Source organism: Meles meles, chromosome Y, assembly GCF_922984935.1.
Source record: "Meles meles chromosome Y, mMelMel3.1 paternal haplotype, whole genome shotgun sequence".
Lineage (NCBI taxonomy): Eukaryota > Metazoa > Chordata > Mammalia > Carnivora > Mustelidae > Meles > Meles meles.
In genome coordinates, this window is record NC_060088.1 from 14,069,807 (window position 1) to 14,089,021 (window position 19,215).

The following is a 19,215-nucleotide window of genomic DNA, read 5'->3' on the forward strand; positions in this document are numbered from 1 at the left end:
AGGGGCGATATTTTTACTCTTCATTTCATGCTCAGCCTCTGCCCAAGTTGCCCTCACTACCTATGTCTTTTTTTTTTTAAAGATTTTATTTATTTATTTGACAGACAGAGATCACAAGTAGGCAGAGAGGCAGGCAGAGAGAGTGAGAGGGAAGCAGGCTCCCTGCCGAGCAGAGAGCCCGATGCGGGACTCGATCCCAGGACTCTGGGATCATGACCTGAGCCGAAGGCAGTGGCTTAACCCACTGAGCCACCCAGGCGCCCACTACCTATGTCTTTATGCAGCTGCTCCGTCTGTCTTTGTCGGAATAAGCACGGCCTCCGTCTGTGTTGGTTGCGCCCTGGGGATTCAGGTGACTGCTTGTGGAACCCCACCGCCACAGCGGCCGCTCCTGCTCGCTCTCCGGGTGGCGCCCGCATGTTTAAGGGATGGACACATTCAAGTCAACACATCAAATGTAGACTCCAAAGAATGAAGGGGGCATGGAGGGCTGTAAAGGGAAAGCTAAAATACCAGAAAATCTCCCACAAACTTGCTGAAAGGGGAAAGAGAAAACTTAACATCAGCATGGAAGGGAGAAACGAGACGTAGGCAGGCAGATAAAGTGGAAAAGCAGCAAAAATAAAGAAAAGTGAGGAGAAAGGTAAGCCACCATGAAATGAATGAAAATAGGGAAAAGGGTCTGTTGTTTTCTGAAGGTGGTCGAGAGCGTCAGGAGAGAACGTCCTTTAGGGCTGATCGCACTACACGTCCTTCTGGCGGCCGACTCTGCTCTGGACGTTTAAAGGCGAGCAGCAGGACCTCACGGCAACAGGAAGATCCTGACACATGAGCCGTGTGGAGCAGCGGCTCTGACGCTCCTGCATTTGCAATCATTTCCAATAAGAAGCGCCGTGACGGAAATACTCCTGTGGGATGCCAGCGTTGTCAGGCTTGTTCACGTGTATTTCATAAAAGTGATCAACCCGCTACGTCTAAACAATCTTGAGGCAGGTCTGTACTTTGGTAATACATTCCTTGTGTTTGGGAAGTGAATTTGCCGGACTTCTGTTGAACACCCCGGTGCGGAAGGTCTGGGGACCCTGGAGGTGAAAGGTCAGTTTTGTCCTCAGGTGACACACGGCTTAGAGGACAGAGCTTCGAAGTCGGTACTTGGTGATGAAATTTGGTGATGATGGCACACTGCATTACGGGTATTAATCAGCTGGAATTAAGGCGGCGATGCCCAAATGTCCCTGGGCCCAGCAGTACAGGAAGACTGGATCGCTGACCCTGGAGAGTGGGTTAATTCCCTTCCCAGCTTTTTGGACAGTGTTGCTTGTTTTGCTGCCAGAAGAAAAGACAGAGGCATTTTAAGGACAATGCATTAGTCCTCATCCCCTTTCCCCAAGAGTCCCATCAGAGGAGCTCGAAGTGATCTGGCGCCTTTGAGCCACTGTTTTTTGATTGATATTGTGCACTATAGGGAATGTCTCATTAGAATTCAGAGGGTATCTAGGGGCACGTAAGATAAATCTTTGCAGTCTCCTTTTTTATTCCACAGGGATTGTATGTCTCAGTCCTCTGTTTTCATACTCCCGCGGTTGCCCTGAAGTAGGAACATTCTCCAGACGGGGGGAAAAAAAAACCCACCAAACAACCCTGTTTTACTTTAAAAGCAATTTTTAAAAGCACTGTTTTCTCTACAAAATGTATCAAATGCTGTCTTTTTCACAATGATGATAGCTAATTGTATTTTGGTCTATTCTGTGACATTTCTCATCACAGCTGGGTCTCCCTTGATTACTTTAATTACCCAGTGAATAAGGGAAGGTCATTTCATTTCAATCACATTTATTAATCACCCACATTTTGTCCTCATTAACATTTTTTCTATTTAAAACATGAAGCTAGGCTCCTAAGTGACTCTCTCAGAGCTATTAAGATGTTAATGTCAAGTCCAGCTGCAGTGGAGTAAGTACTCCATGAAGGCCGAGGAGGTTCTTTTCACTCCTAAATTTTGTTTGTTTTCACTTGGTGAGTATTAATGACGGAGGCCAGGAACAATTCCAGCTCTGATCGTGCACAGATTACTGGTTACCAGTGGGAAATTAATCTTTTTCCCTTTTGCAGGGGGTGCTGCTGAGAGATGCCGTCCAAACAGGGTTTTTCTAGATGATTCTGTAGGTCCTCAGGACCTGTTGCCGTCTGAACACCATTAGTCCTTTCAGGGGTACAAACGCTGTTTTTTACCCATTAGGATCTGCTGTGTCACCTTTAAAATACCAAAAAAATTTTTTTTAATATGTGTATGCACCAAAAGGGTATCAGTTGAATCAAAATGACGTTTTAGATGATCTGCGTACGTGCAGGCTTACCATGTGTTTGCCTCACTGCCTGTTTTGGTTCAACGTCTTCTTCTTCTTTCTTTTATAAAGACTTTATTTATTGGAGAAAGAGAGAGAGGGGAAGAGAGAGTAGAACAAGCTGGGTCAGGAGCAGAGGGACAAGCAGACCCCCGCTGACTAGGAAGCCCAATGCGGGGCTTGATCCCAGGACCCCTGAGATCATGACCTGAGCAGAAGGCAGAAGCTTAAGCAACTGAGCCATGTAAGCACCCCTCAGTTCAACTTATGGATGACTTACGTGTTTCGGGTCGGTTTTCCTAATTGAGGTCAACCGTTTTGTACCTCTCTTCAGCTCTGTTGAATTGAGCACTTACACACTTGTTTTCAGCTCTGGGATATGTTGTGTAATGTGTCATTGTATGGGTACACTCAGTGCTTTTCAAAGTCAGTGCCCTAGAAAGGGTCTTGAGCAAAACCCACAACTGAACATGCCTGTGGCTGATTAAAGCCACTGGACGGTTCTGTATTTATGCACTTGTGTTCATTCCCTTCAATGTGTACACGTGCACACGCGTGCACACACACACACAAACAAAAAACCCAAGGGTCATTCAATAGAAATCCCAGTAAGTTTGGTTTGGGTTCGTTGCTATTTAGCAAACACTTATAAATGTATGAATAATAGCAGTCTTCCCACAGTAATCAGAATGATCCTGAAAATTCTGAAAAATAAGAACAGAATGAGGGGGTTCTTTCGTAATTCATAATCAAGATTTTTGCAAAGTGATACAATGAGATTATGAAACAAAAAATACAGAAGTTGGGATGCCTGGGTGGCTCAGTGGGTTAAGCCTTTGCTTTCAGCTCAGGTCGGGCTCTCTGCTCGGCGGGGAGCCTGCTTCCCCCTCTCTCTTTCTGCCTGCCTCTGCCTATTTGTGATCCCTCTCTCTCTCTCTCTCTCTCTGTCAAATAAATAAATAAATAAATAAATAAAATCATTGAAGACAAAAAAGAGAGCTGACCCACACATATATGCCTTTTCATAGACTCAGATTTCGTAAACAGTGTTCAGAGAATTGACTCTCCATATAGGACAAAATAAAAACAAAACAAAACAAAACCTTAGGATCTCTGTCTCATAGCATAGATGGCAACAGATTAATTGTAAAGATTAAAAACAAAGATTTGAAAATACTTGTATGGAATCGGTATTATAATTTCAGGGTAAGAAGTAAAATTTCAAAACCATACCCAATCTTTTGTAAACAAAAGATTATAATTACGCTTTTATTAAAATTAAATTTTTTTATGACCTAAGTCACCATAAATTTAAAAGTTAAAAGTATACAGGAGAATAGATGACGATATCATTATATCATCATGATGACGATATCATTAAAGCTATACATGTATCTTTTTTTCATCGATCTCTATCACGTATTTGTGCCAGACCTCAGGATTATTGTTTAGGATATAAAAACCCAACAAGTCAGTGGAATAAAAGACAAAGAGATCAAAGGAAACATGATGAAAGGCTTTGAATGGAAAGTTCCCCAGAGGCTGTAAATTCAGTAGTATTTGGGAAAATGCAAATTGAAATTAAGATATATTTTCACATCCATCAGATAATCTGACACTATTGTGTTGGCAAGGCCGCTGTGTGTGAGCAGTTTGCAAACATCTAGGAAAGTGGGAAATGCGTCTGTTCCATACTCCCACAATTCCGCCTGTGAGACGGGCTGATAGGAAACTGACCTGTGTCCAAAAACACAGTCCAGGGGAGTATCCGATACGTGGATGGTATTTCAAAACAGACGGTCATCTTTGCCCTCGTGGTGAATGGCTTACGCAACCAATGAAGGATTTGTCCCGTTCTGCAGCTATTTGCTAATACATGTAACGAGAGGGGCAGCTTGAGACTGGGTCAGAGCTCACAGAGGGGACAGATGTCACGCAGCAAAGGAGGGGTGAAATCAGAGGCACATTTTCAGAGTAGGTGGTCAAGAGCCCATTCCAAGATTTTAAAATTTTTCTTCAATATCAGGGGTATGTGTAAAAAGGGTCAGGACATTTGTTTGAAAGCTCCAAGTCTTTGTCTTAAAGTATTTCAGGGGAATCCTGGAAAGCAAGAGTGGTTCGTCACTCCGAGCATGACTTCTCCAGCCGCCACGGGCCTTTGTGCTGTAGGCCACCTTCTCAGCTACCGTCTCTCTGCTGTCGTACCGACTCACGCCGCCAAGAGACTTCGCAGTGTTGGCCATTTGCCGAACAACGACCGCCCAACGCGTATATATGTGAAGGGAAGGCATTCGTGTAGAAAATATATTTAAAAGTTAACTTCAGATGGTCTGTTTTGTGTCACCACTGAATCTTTGGTCCCGTCTCCAACCCTGGAGTAGAGGTTTAATGTGCTTGTGGAAGGAAATTCTCAAAAGGTGTTTCTCGCCACTTCCAACCCCACAGATGTCACTGGTACAACTGATCAATCATAGCTCATTTCTGCTGAGTTGTTGATGGCAACTTCTGATCCCTACACTGTGTTGATTGTACACACGGAGACTGTCCATCCTACGTCTCCTGAGACGGTGCAGGTTTATGGCTACATAATTAGTAGCAACTTTGCCTTTTACTAATAAGTGGCTCCAAGTTTGGACCATAAAATCACACCGTCATCTCTCAGGAATTAACAGTGACAACAGCCGCTAACATTCCTCCCTATTTTCTGTTTGTCACATGTTCTTGCTATGCAATTAACTTATTTAATCTTTTATAATCTTATTAAGTGCAGCTTCACAGATGAAGAAAGTGACACTTGGGCACAGTAGAGTACTTGCTGGAAATCACAGACCTACTCCACCTGTGTGAGGAAAGAAGTTGGTGACGTGGGGCAGCGAATCAGGGCTTCACACATTTCCAAGTTGTGATAGTGATCTTCTTAAGAGCGGATATCGTTTCAAGTTTCATTGTACTGTTCTCATCAGTGCACTCTTGGAGTGTCTGAATGAGAAGAATATAAAATGCGCTTAGAAATCCACCGCAGTCCCGGATCCTTCATGAGACATCGTAGAGCCTGTAGCTGGGGTCCGGCAAGACCTTCGGTCCTGAACAACAGACTCGTCTTGCAGGCATCTGTCTGGTGTGCTTCCGTGCACTGGGTTCGGGCATGTGTGTGGACCGTGCTGTGCTTGCTGGGGAATTCCAGTAACAAACAAGGTTCCCATGCTGTGCCCCGTGGTCATGTTGTGTGTTACTTAATCCCCGGATTAATGAGGGGCTGTTAACCATTCAGATGCTGGGCAGTATGCATCCGGACAAGGCCACGTGCAGGACTTCTTTAGCCTGATACGACGGGAGCCCCGAGGCTCTTCCTTCACTCATTACTACCATCCGTGGCTAGGCCCTGGCTAGACCTGCCACCCCCAAGCCCGGCTGGGTTTGGAGCTCCCGAAGCATTTGACCCATGCCTGTCGCTCTGCTGTGTCGTCTGCCTGCACTGATAATTCTCTTCTTTTTACAAAGTAATCCTGGTTTTTGGTACTTAGATCTGTTTCTGTTAAGATTTTGCATTCAACCAAAGCCGTCTTTTGTGCAGATAGTGTACAATGACATTGCTATGTCCAGTAGCACATGCTACCCATGTGGGACTCCTGTTCCTGAGACCTTACTGGTTCCCTGTGGCTGTCACTTCCAGGACGCCTGGAAGGTGGATATGCTGGTGTGGGGGTGGGGGGAGGGGGGCCAGAGCACTGGGGAGTTACCTCCTGGGAAGCCTCTTCCACGATGACATATGCAAGTAGGCATCGCTTCCTTGGCTCCCTTGCTACTCAGATGCGAGCACTCCAGAACTGGCACTTTGCACCATTCTCTACAGTTTGCTGATAGGATTAAGTCCTACTTGCTTTCCATGATTGCTGGCTTAATAGTGCCTCCTTCACCGGCTTTCCCCGTCTCACTTCCCTTCTCCCCACGCCGAATGTGAGCACCTCCTAGTGTATCACTTGTGGTTCAACCCTTGTCTCAGGATCGGTCTATGGGAACCACACTGAAACAGGTCCGGCTCTGAAATCCCCCCAGACCCTCTGTTTGTTTCTTTGGTGGCACTTGTCTCAATTATAACTGTGTAGCAATTTGTGTATTTCATGCCTGTGTCTCGGACGGTGTGGTAGGGATGGCTGTGTCCGGGAAGAATTCTTTGTGTCCAGTTAACATGACATCGTGCCAAGTTAGATGCCCGATAGGTGTTTATTTTAAAAAGTGAATGAGTGAAGTTAGTGAAATCCACATTCATGACTCCTACTAGGCACAGCCTCTGGGCTTACAGACCAGATGGGTTCTGACAAAGCTACCGAGAGTTAGCAGGTGGCAAAGCAAAGCAGAAGCCATTCCTAACAGACGGAGAACAGGACATAGTAAGATATTTGAATGGAGGCTTGTGGGAGAACGAGCAAATCAAACCACTTCCAGAGCCCTGTTTCTGAGAAGCATTAATATATGCAACCTTTTCCCCATTTTCCCCCCAAGATTTGCCATTGAATTTAAGGGCAATGCACGGAAACTGAGAGTGAGCCCATAGTTGGAAAAAATACTGTGGGGTTGCACCTGTAGCCAGGGTAAAAATCCTGCTGTTGTTGATTTTAAACCACTAGAAAGTTTAGGAAATTGTAGGAAAAATCTGAACTCTGGTCTTTCGTCTTTTTTTTTTTAAATAAGATTTTATTTATTTATTTGTCAGAGAAAGAGACAACTCAAGAGGGGGAAGCAGCAGGCAGAGGGAGAAGCAGTCTCCCTGCTGAGCAAGGACCCTGGTATGGGACCTGATCCCAAGACCCCAGGGTCATGACCTGAGCCAAAGGCAGACGCTTAACCCACTGAGTCACCCAGTCGTCCCTGGTCTTTTGTCTTAAATATACTTGGGTCCTAGAAACAGAAGGATAGACTCAGGTTTAAAGAATGACCTTAACAGACATTTTATTTAATGTTTGAGAGATTTTAAGTAACTTCCCTCATCCATGGCTGTTTTCTTAGCTAATTATTGTTACCATCATCATCATTATTAAAACACATCAAGTTTATTTTTTCTACAGTTGCCTGGCAAATGGATGAACCATATTAGCCTTACCTTTATTTTGTAAGTTTAGGTGGTTCCTAATTTTTACTCTTGTAAATAATATTCTGAGAAGAATCTCTGAGCGTCTAATTGTCTATATTTTTCAGTTTCTTCCTTAAAGAAAAAATTCTCCAAAAGATTTACTACCTTCTCTTTAAGAGGTCAAGAGATCTTTTTATGTTTCTAAGACGGTTTCAGTATGAAAGAAATACAAAGACTTACTACCTATTAGCACCTCTTTACTCCAATTCTAATCTAAACCTTATTTTTTTATTTTTAAAAAATATTTTGTTTATTTATTTGACACAGAGAGAAAGATAGCAAGAGCAGGAAACAAGCAGGGGGAGTGGGAGAGGGAGAAGCAGGCTTCCAATGGAGCGGGGAGCCTAATGCGGGGCTCAGTCCCAGCACCCTGGAATCATGACCTGAGCTGAAGGCAGACGCTTTCCTTTGTTGGCCGATGCAGCCCTTGGTCACCTTCACTTCAAATCTACGCAGAGTTCCAGATGTGCGTCCTCAGCCCATTTTACATCCAATACATTGGCCACATTCCAACTCTTGTCTATGTTTTGCGTCCATTTCATCTCTCATACAAGGCTTTCATTTCCCCTTGAGCCTCCAGCCTCCCCTGCTCGGTAGTGATGGTCGTCACTATCCCGTCTCCTCTCCACAGTGACACGGCACAGCTAAAGGTCTGCACTCTGGGCGCCGACCAGCACTAGCTCCATTTCCTTCCCTGGAGCTCTCAGATCTGATGCCACACCCGTGTTCTCAACACAAGACATGCTTGTATGCAGGCCATTAAGGAAAAGAAAAATTTTTAAAGATTTTATTTACCCGAAAGGAAAGAGCGAGAGAGCACAAGCAGAGGGAGCAGCAGAGGGAGAGGGAGAAGCAGGCTCACCACTGAGCAGGGAGCCCGACAGGGAACTCGATCCCAGGATCCTGGGATCATGACCTGAGCTGAAGGCAGTCGCTTAACTCATCAAGCCCCCCAGGTGCCCAAAGAAAATACATGTTTGTTGGGTGATTCTCATTTCCGCTTTTAGTTCACAACTTCATTTCCATCTTCAGTTTGTGTTTTTAATAGGCTATCCACTTTTAAAAATATAAACCGTGTGCCATTTAATTTTATTGGAATTGGGGGAACATGGGGCAATAAAGTAATATATATGACGTGTAAGGGTCCACAGGGCCAATATCTAAATGAAGTGAGCCTTGAGAAGGAATTTTCCAGTATATAATAGAAACTTGAATGATCTGTATTTTCTAGAAGTTTAAATTGACACTGGCTTGAAATATAGTTGGAAAATTCCAACTATATTTACTCTGACAATAAAAAGCGTAAAGCAAATATGTAGCCATAGATGATCTTTTATAAAGTGATGATCCCCTTAATCATCTAAAATATATATACTCAGAAAATTCAGAATTTACTTTTGAAGTGAATACAGAATGAACCTGCCAGATCATTGTGAAATCATTTACTAAGCTAAGGTAATTATAAAGCTCTTTGCCCAGGTGCTGTATAAACAAAGGTATCGTATGATGATAGCTGGTTGCCATAGCTACCTGATTTTTAAAATGCTTCTAACTGACTTTTAAATATTCTTGCCAAGTTCATGCAAGAGACACGTTTCACACATAATGAAAATCATGACTAATTAGAGCTGGTAGGACCAGGACCACAAACTCTAATTTGAAGTATATGTTGCACTTGAAAGTAAATATTTATTTTGTAGCCATGAAAACAAGACCGTGTTTGTCCGTGACTCATCTAGGTGCTGTGCAAACCGGCGTGCTCATCTTGTCTTTCTTCAGCACTCGCTTTATGTGGGTCAGGGGAAGAGTATAAGAATGTTTACAAAGTCCCCAGAGCTGGGTGTGTCCTCTGACAGCATTGAGCTCATCACAACGTCGCAGTGTTCAATTTCCTTACGATTCTCATCGGTAAGCAGAGAGAACCCAGGAGAACCAGCTCAGACGATCCATGTCCTCATTTATGACCATATCTACGTCTGTGTACCTGCGGCTACATCTACTTTTATACCTACATCTGTTTCTGGAACTATTTTTTAACAATATTTTATAACAATAAAACTATTGTTTTAGTTTTATTTTTAAAATAGTTTATTTATTTTGAGAGAGAGAGAGAGAGGGAGAAAGCACAAGTGAGAGTAGGGGTGGAGGGAGAGGGAGAGAGAATTTCAGAGAGACTGCGTGCTGAGCTTGGAGCCCAATGCAGGACACGACCTCACGGTCTTGAGACCATAACCTGAGCCTGAATTGAGAGTCGTGTCCTTAACTGTCCAAGCCACCCAGGCACCCCTAAAACTATCTTTTTAAAAATCTGTGTCTGTGAGGTCGCCTGGGTGGCTCCGTCAGGGAGGCGTCTGCCTTCGACTCAGGTCATGATCCTGGGGGTCCTGAGATCCAGCCCCACGTCAGGCTCTCTGCTCTGTGGGGAGCCCGCTTCTCCCTCTGCCTGCCGCTCCCCCTGCTTGTGCTCTCTTGTTCTCTCTCTGAAAAATAAATAAATAAAATCTCTTAAAAAAAATCTGTGTCTGTGGCTATTACTGTAACTCCAGTTAGACGTACATCTATCTTTATGTATATCTGCAGTGATGCCAGCAGATACAGACATCGTAATGTCTGTATCTGCATGCACGTGCCTGTCCATACTTCCACCTGTCCTCCTCCTATACCTGTGCCATGCACGTCTGCATCCGCACGTCCATCTGCACATGCACTCCTGGCCGCCTCTGCACCTCAGCAGTACCTACTTCCGACTTCAGGCTCTGTAGCATCATGCACGGCCTGGATGAACTTGGACTGCGGGCTGAGGACAGTGCAATGAAGCAGTTGTTACCTGTTTCGTGCCTCCAGCCTCCTCGGACCCATCTGCCTGATCTTTCTCCCTCCGCACTTCCTGGCCTGTGCCATTGCCAGGGCCATTGCCTGCCACCCCTGGGCATTCAGGGTCCATTTCCGGTGTTCCCCAGAGACAGCAGGAAACCTTCCTTCCCCACCATCAATCCTGCAATAATTTCTCTGGGGCCACATCTCGGCTCAGGGTGGCAGAAGTTTCCTGTGACTATGCAGAAGGACCTACTCCTTTTTGTTCGGATTCCTTTTGAGAATAGGATTTCGGCTTTCTGTTTCCCTATCCAAATGGTCTGAGGAATATGCCTGTTCCCAAACCGAACGTTCAGGCTTCCTGCAACATGACTTCTGCCTCTCCTGCTCAAGGAAAGGAAAATGGTTCAGGGCTGTTAATTCATTTCTTCCTCTGGAGCTCCAGAAAAGAAGTACTGTATTTTCCACTGCTCCCAGGAAAACATTAGGACCAATGTGTCACTTAATTCCAATGCGTGGTCAGGATGTAGCCTGGGTGCAGTCAGGCCCAGCTTTCTTAAAATGAAACGTGTTGAGCCAGGGTCAGTTGGAAACAATAAAAAGTTCCAGCTGCCCCGCTCCCTGCGGCTCCATCTAGCTGTGTCCCCCGAGGCGAGGAGTGGACTCCCTTCCCTGGACCCTCTGCTCCGGTCCTTCCTTCTCTTCCACCTCCTCTGACCCTCTCTTTCTGACCTGTGCTAAACCGCTTGACACAAATCTTTGGACTTCTTCTCGGGCCTCTGCTGTATGCCAGTCTCTCCTGCCCACGCATGCGATGTCAGCTCAGGCTCTGACCCCAGTTCTGATCACTGCTCCAAACGCCTTCCTTCTGTTTCCCTCTGCACACATTCCTCCAACTCAGTCCTTTGGTCATTAGCTTGGGTTCCAAAGTCGCACACGACCGGTTCTTACTCATTGTCCTTTTCCCCCAGTACATAGCCTGTTGCAGGGAGTGGGTGCGCTGAGTTGCATAGAACCAGCTGGTCCTCCTGTCAACTAGCCCGGACACATCTCCCTTCCCAGGTTCACTCATTTCCTTCACACACTCTCCAGCCCACTCTGAAGCCCGGCCATCCCTGGCCACATTCTGCGCCCAGCCTCGCTCCACTTCCGTGCCTGTCCTTCCTGAGACCTGGAATTGTGTCCTTTCTGAGAGTGTGGGAGGGCCGGCTTCAGGGCTGCGGATGCCCCGAGCTGCTTCCTTTCCCCGTCAGGAGATTTCCACTGTTGTCCTGCCTCGCCGTAGCTCTCGGACAGTGCTTGCGCTCACTGCCTTCTGTCTTCCGTTGTTCACCTTGTGAGTCACCTCTCCTGTGACACAAGCAGCAGCCTCTCTTGGAACTGCAGATTCTCCTACCAAGTCCAAAACTCCGGGACTGGGGCCCAGCAAGCTATTTTCACAAGCCCTGCCTGTGATTCTGATGCTCAACTCAATTTCGGAAAGTGCTGACCTAGACGATAACTATCTAAGGACAAAGACTTTCTTTTCCCCTGACAGTGCAATAAGTCATTGCAGGTGGGAGTTTTGTAACAGGAGCTATAGTATGAAGTTACTTTTTTTCCCTCTTTGTGGGTTTTTTTTTCTTCCATTTTTGAGTATCGCCTTTCCCATAGCTCTCTCAAGCTATTTTTCTTCCTTGCCAGGGATGACAATAGACGTGAAGTTTCTCTTATAGCAGACGTGAGGGGAGGCACATCAAGGTCATGTCTGGTTCCCAGTATCAGATGGGTTTTGACCCAATTAAGATTTAGCAACAAGCAAGTCACCTTGTGAGGCAGACTGTAGTGCTGATTAAGAACTGCTAAATTCAGGGGTGCCTGGGTGGCTCAGTCCATTAAGCATCTGCCTTTGGCTCAGGACATGAGCCCCACGTCAGACTCCCTGCTCAATGAGGAGCCAGCCTCTCCCTGGGCCTGCTGCTTCCCCTGCTTGTGCTCTCTTTCTCTCCCTCTCACTGTCAAATAAATAAATAAATCTTAAAAAAAAAAAAGAACTGCTAAATTCCTTATTTGTACATTTAGTATTTCAAGAGCTATGTTTGATGGGTCAGACCGTGGAGCTTTTTGAAAGGGAAAAAGATCCAGGGAGGAGAAGAAAGGAGGGGCCATGGTATGATAGCAAGAATGAGGCTGTGAAAACCAGATGTATTAGTTTTGTATCACCACGTTTGTTGGCTTAAAAGAATAAAAATGCATGATCTTGCTATTCTGGAGGTCAGAAGTCTGAAAGGGCCTTATGGGGTAAAATCAATGCCTGTGTTCCCACTGGAGGTTCTAAGGGAGAGATCTGTCTCCCTGTCTTCTCCAGCCCCTACAGGCAACTCGTTGCCCTTCGCACTTGCCCCTCTTCTCTCATCCTCAAAGGTAGCACGGTGGAATCTCCAGTTTCCTCTTTTCCTCTGTGACATCTGCTGTCCTCACACCTCCTTCCTTCATCCTGCCCCTCCTGCCTCCCTCGCACGGAGACCTTCGTGATTGCATCGCCTGCCCCCAGACCATCCACACCATCTTCCCAGCTCAGGATCCTCAATTTCATCACGTTTGCAGTCCTTAACATCACATTCCCCAAGTCCTCGTTGCCGTTGAAGGTGACATGGGGCTGGTTGCAGGGACTGGTCCGTGCACATCTTCGGGAGGAGGCATTCTTTGCGTACCTGAGCACCTCCGCCACACTGCGCTGCGGGGCATGCGGTGGATTTGTGGTTGGTCATCGTGCGTGCACGTTCACGTTCACGCCGTAGCTGATGCCCTTGGCCACGTGCGCTCCCCGAGGTCGAGGTCTGACTTGCGTGTCCTCGTATATGCCGCTGATTTCAGAGATGGAGGACAGTAAGTATATTCTAGGCTCTCTGTCACCTGTGGCACAGAGGAGATAGGACTGTGGCATTAATGTGTCTGCCTGCTTTCCTCTCAATTGCTTTTTAATTTTTCCATTTGAGAAACCAGAAAGCACATACAGGATATATAGCACCATCCTAAACTGTGATAAGAATACAAAATCAAGTTAGTTCTTTGCCAACATTTCTCAGTCAGAGCTCTGGCTATTGAAAAAAGAAATGTCTTTCTGAGGGACAGGAGCGATTAGCCTGATAAGGGAACAGATTTTGGTTATGGAGACGTGCGTCCTGGTAAGGGATCTCGCTGTTCCCAACAGACCTGCCTGATGTAGTCTGACACTTCAGCCTCTGGAGCAGCTCTTGGGAAACCAGATCTCCTCTCCATGCAAGCAAGTGGAGATGGGAGGCTTACACTGTGACACGCCAGCGCCACAGGCAGATGACTTTCAACTCATCTCCAGTGTGAAAATTGGAAAATGGAAGACTGGAGGGAATTCTGCAGGGGATTGCTTCTGAGTTCCTTGGGAGCATTTTCAGAAAACACTCACCCCAAAGGCATCTTTACCAGCCTAGAGACAATGGATTATGTAAACACCCTTCCACCATGGTGTCAACAAAGCATTGTCAGGAAACTGTGTGTGGGTGGGTTCACCACGCAGAATAGAATCTTTGAAAACATATTTTTCAGAACTGTAAGACTTTCTGAAGTGGTCCAGTCTGCTTTAATTATCATGGGGTGTGTGGGGGATACATTAATCACTGGTTGATGTTGTGCTGTTGAAACTTGGGTGTTTGGGGTAGAGCTAGGAGCATTCATAAGCAGAATGAGCAAGCAGATGTTCCAAGGAGCAGAGCAAGGGCAGAAGTCCTCTTGAGCTTCATGGACTGTGGGCAAGTCAGAGAACCCTGCCAGGACCTGCATGAAAGTGAGAAGCCTTGTAGTGGGTGTATTTCTTATACCCCATCGGACACACCTCTGTCCTGCACTCTTTCTCTAAGCTGAGAGGAACTACCCATAACCATTCTGTCTGTAACCAGCGGACTCCCTGTGTGGACATCTGCCAGCTGGATTCATGTTGGCTTCTAGGAGGAAACAGGCATGAGTCAGGAGATCTACCTTGGGATATAGCTACTGCCAGGTTCTGGAACCATCCTATCATAGCCACTGACGTTCTGCAAGGAGTAGCTGTTCAGCGGTGCTCCTGGCCCCAGGGGCTTCACCATTCCCCTCCGTATCTTTGCAAGTCATCAGTTTCTGAAACCATCCTCAGAACCTTTTTTCCCTTTCTGCTGAGATTTTCATAATTATTTTTCATTCTCTTATGTTATCTGCTTTACAGAGTCTGTAGAAAATATTCTACTCTCTTATGTGGATTCTGTTCATTCCAACGTATCTCTTAAAAAAAGACAAAAACCAAAAAAACTCTTCAGATGAAAGATGGAACTGTGTTCCTTCATGGGCCTGTTCTTCCACATGCTAATAGGCAATCCTCACAGAAATGGCTCCCAAGAATAAGGGTTCCTGAGCAGGACCTAGTTCCTTACTGAGAATGCTCTGCCCGGTCCTCCGGATACAGTAAAAAGTGGTGGAGAAATGGCCCATTTCCTGTATCAGAGAGAGCTCATTCCCAAACCTGCTTCCATCACCATGCCTGTGCAAAGTTGAGTGGAGACGCCCCCAGAATTCCTTGTTGGTGAAATGGAGATAGGAGAGATTGGAGATAGGTGATAGGAGATGGAGAGATTCTTTGTAGCGTTACTGTGAAGATCAAAGAAGTAGGAGTAGAAACATCATCTCCTCAAACGATAATGAAACAGTTTGTTCCCTTGTACTTGCTTGGAGAAAGATGAGCTGATCTTATTTTAGATACTATTTTAGATTGACATCAAAAGCACGCCTTTGAGTCAAACTCACTAATTGCGTTGTACACTATAGTCTTACTATCTTCAATCCACGTATCTCATGAGTTCTTTACATTTCTTAGAAAAAGTCAGCCCTCGCATCTAGAGTAGGCACGTCCTTTCTGCCATGAGGCCATCATATTTACCTTAGCAGAGCACCTGGAAATTTCTTACAGTGTGCTCAGTAGAGATTGTCCAAATCTTTCCATTTCGCTCGTCACTCTTATCCAAACTTTGGACATGGCCAAATACTTCTGCTTCTGGAAAGCATCCTGGAAAACATTTTTGCCTTTTTGAGTGCCAGCCAGCAACTCAAGCCCATCATTCTGGGGAGATTTTAAAATCCTGGTAGGCTGAATAACATTGCTTATCTTGTGCTTCATTCTGAAGTATAAGAACTCAGGGGTGTGTGTGTGTGTGTGTGTGTGTGTGTGTGTGTGTCTGTGTCCGTGTCCAGAAGAGTTCTCAGATGGGGAAGTGGGTTTGTAATCATGCATATAGAGTTGATTAATCAACTTTTCCTGGTTTAAAAGAACCCTCAGTTCCAGGCATCCTGGGACATTTGGTCAGCCCATGTATTAAAAGCATATTTAAACACATTTCTGATTGAAGGTCTACAATGCAGCAGAAACGGGAGGCAGAAAAAAAGGCAAAGGATGTGAGCTTGGGTCCCCACTCTTCCAGTTTCATTACCTTGTAGGGGGCGGGGGCATTTCTTTTAAGCCTCCAGGGGATGGCGTATTTTTGCAACATTCTAGAATAGAGCATATGTGCCCATCATTAAATTTCATGAGTACGCTATTTGCATCTCCCAAATTCTCAGTTTTTATCAGGTTGACAGGTATGCAAATGGGGAAAAGACAGGGAAAAAGAAAGTCAAGTTGTTGATAAGTCTTCTTAGTGTTACACTGAGTGAGACTAATGGTAAGTCATGTATAGGAAATGAGCTATCTCCTAGCCGAATGTCACTCAGTCGAGCAGAATGGTTGCACGCATTTTGGGCGCTGCCATATTAGGCATCCTTTGCGATTTTTTATAGATTCCATTTCTCTAGGAGGAGTTTCCTTGGGCTTTTTAATAATGAGCTACACAGTGACATCTAGTGTAGGAAGCAAAGAAAATTTTCAGAGAAAACACAAATGTTGATCACTATTTGATGGAATGTCCAAAAGAATTTAATGACTATTACTGAGAAATAACTCTTTTCTTCCTTAACTATAATGCTCTTCCTTTTTAAAATTAGCACAGTGAACAACCTAACGGGTATCTGTCAGTTAGGATGTCTAAGTCACAACAGAGGGAAGAAAATGCTCAGTTAAGATGTCTGAATCACAGCAGTGGGGAGAAAAACCTGTCCCTATTGGTGCTCTCAGGACTAAACCTATTATAGATCTTCCTTGCCTTACAATGGGGTTACTTCTGATAAACCCCTCATAAGGTGAAATCCTAAGAAGAAAATGCATTTAATACATTTAAGCTCCTGAACACCATAGCTTAGCCCAGCCTACCTTAAATGTCTTCAGGGGCACCCGGCTGGCTCAGTCACTTGGGCATCCGACTGGTGATTTCAGCTCTGGTCATGATCTCAGGGTCATTAGATTGAACCCTGAATTGGGCTCTACACCGAGCACTGAGCCTGCTTGGGACTCTCTCTCTCTCCCTCTGCCTGCCACCCCCCCAACCCACTTTCCTGCTCTCTCGAAAAAAAAAAAAAAAAAAAAAGTGTCCAGAACATTGACATTTAACCTACAATTAGGCAAAATTGTGTCACACATAGCCTGTCTTACATGAAAATGGTGACCGTCTCACGGAATTTCTACTATGCTGTAAGTGAGAAACAGAATGGCTGGTTGGGGCTAGAATGCCTGTCATTGTATCCATTTGTTTCTGTTGTGTTTGTATCCATTGTGTCCGTTGTATCCATGGTCACATGGCTACTGGCAGCTGCAGCCCCTCCTGGTGCCCAGCGTCATGAGACAGAATCAGACCGCATATTGCTAGCCCAGGAAAAGATCCAAATTCAAATTTCCAAGTACCATTTCTACTGAACGTGTGTCGCTTGCACACCATTGGGAAGTTGGAAAATACTAACTCGAACCATCCTAAGTCGGGGACCATCTGTACGTAACTGAGACATTTTCTATCCTGGGGTTCCCTGTTAAAGAACAAATATTCAGGGAGCTTGTCTTGTTAACCCACACATCTTGTGTGTTTCTGGTCACCCCGAAAAGCAGTGATTCACCACTGAGCTCTGTTTGCAAAGGAGCAGCTTAATCTTTGCATGGTGCTCTATTTAGGTAGGGCTGGCCCAAGTCAGAAGCGCAGCACGGAAAGAATGAGGAGCTTGTGCAAGCGATATGTTGGGAAATATGGAGCAGAAGGTGGAAAATAGCAGACATGAAGCTAAATCGGCAATTTTGATCCAGAGTCAGAATAACCCAGGATCATCTAGTGCCTGTCACCCCCGCAACAGCGTATTCTGACCAATATAACAAACAGAAACCATTTAACAAGTATGTACATGCACTTGGCATTGCAAAGGCAACATAGTTTTCTACCTTTTCAAGAGTTTACTGAGTTAAGTGCAACAATTGTTTTTTTGCAGCTTTTCTGTCTGACCTCTGTACTCTAATCCACTGGCCTTTCTTCTCCTGCCCAAACACATCAGACTTGTTTCCACTTCAGGACCTTTGTACTTCCTGTCCCTTTGCATGGAGTATTGGTCTCTCTGATTTCACATGCCTGGCATCAAGTCAGTATTCTAACCTTGGCTTTTCAGAAAACCCTTTGTAACCAACCCTTTGGATAAAGTAGATATTCCCCTTCACATTAGCATACAATTTTTTTTAAAAAAAGTTTATCCTTGGGCACCTGGCTGGCTGAGTCCTTGGAACATACAATTTTTTCTTTTTAAGGACTATTTATTTATTTGAGAGAGGAAGCACAAAGGGAGATTGTGAGAGAGAACCAGACTCCCCACTGCGCAGACAGCTGGATGCAGGGCTCAATGTGGGGCTCAATCCCAGGACCCTGAGATCATGACCTGAGCCGAAGGCAGATACTTAACCACCTGAGCCACCCAGGCACCCAGAACATACAGTTGTTAATTTCAGGGTTGCAGATTTGATCCCTAGGTTGGCTGTACAGACTGTTTTAAAATAAAATCTTTAAAAACTATATGTATCCTTATTGAAATACTTCATGTGTTTGCTCACTAAAAAAGAAAACAAAACAAAACCCCACAATGTTACAGCTCCAAATCATTGAAACCCCTCCTTTCCTGCAAAGTAAAAAGGTTATTGAGAGGATCAGTTGGTTCATTTTAACCGAGTGTGATGAAAGAGATGAGCTAGAAAAAGATGTGGACAATTTCCAAGCAGAATTCAGAGAGATGATATAGGGACCAGAATTCGATTGGAAAACAAAACTTTCTCATCTCCAATTTCCCCAAATTTAGATTCTCAAAATAAGAGGTAGTCTGGGGATAAAGATCAAATCAAGACTGTTATTTCTGTGAACCTTTGTTAAAATCACTGAACAACTGAAAGTGGTGAAGAATGATTGGATCCTCTCAGCTAGATGGAAGAGCTACTAACGACGTGGATGGAACTAGAGCGTATCATGCTTAGTGAAATAAGTCAATCGGAGAAAGACAACTATCATATGATCTCCCTGATATGAGGACATGGAGAAGCAACATGGGGGGGTAGGGGGATAGGAGAAGAATAAATGAAACAAGATGGGATTGGGAGGGAGACAAACCATAAATGACTCTTAATCTCACAAAACAAACTGGGGGTTGCTGGGGGGAGGTGGGATTGGGAGAGGGGGAGCGGGCTATGGACATTGGGGAGGGGAGGCGAACCATAAGAGACTATGGACTCTGAAAAACAACCTGAGGGTTTTGAAGGGTCAGGGGTGGGAGGTTGGGGGAACAGGTGGTGGGTAATGGGGAGGGCACGTTTTGCATGGAGCACTGGGTGTTGTGCAAAAAGAATGAATACTGTTACGCTGAAAAAATAAATAAAATGGGAAAAAAAAAAAAAGAATCTTGAGAACTTTGCTGTTAACAATGTTGCTGACACAAACATTTTGCAACTGTGTCTCTTAGAGTACCCACACAGACATTTCTTCTCTGGACTATGCA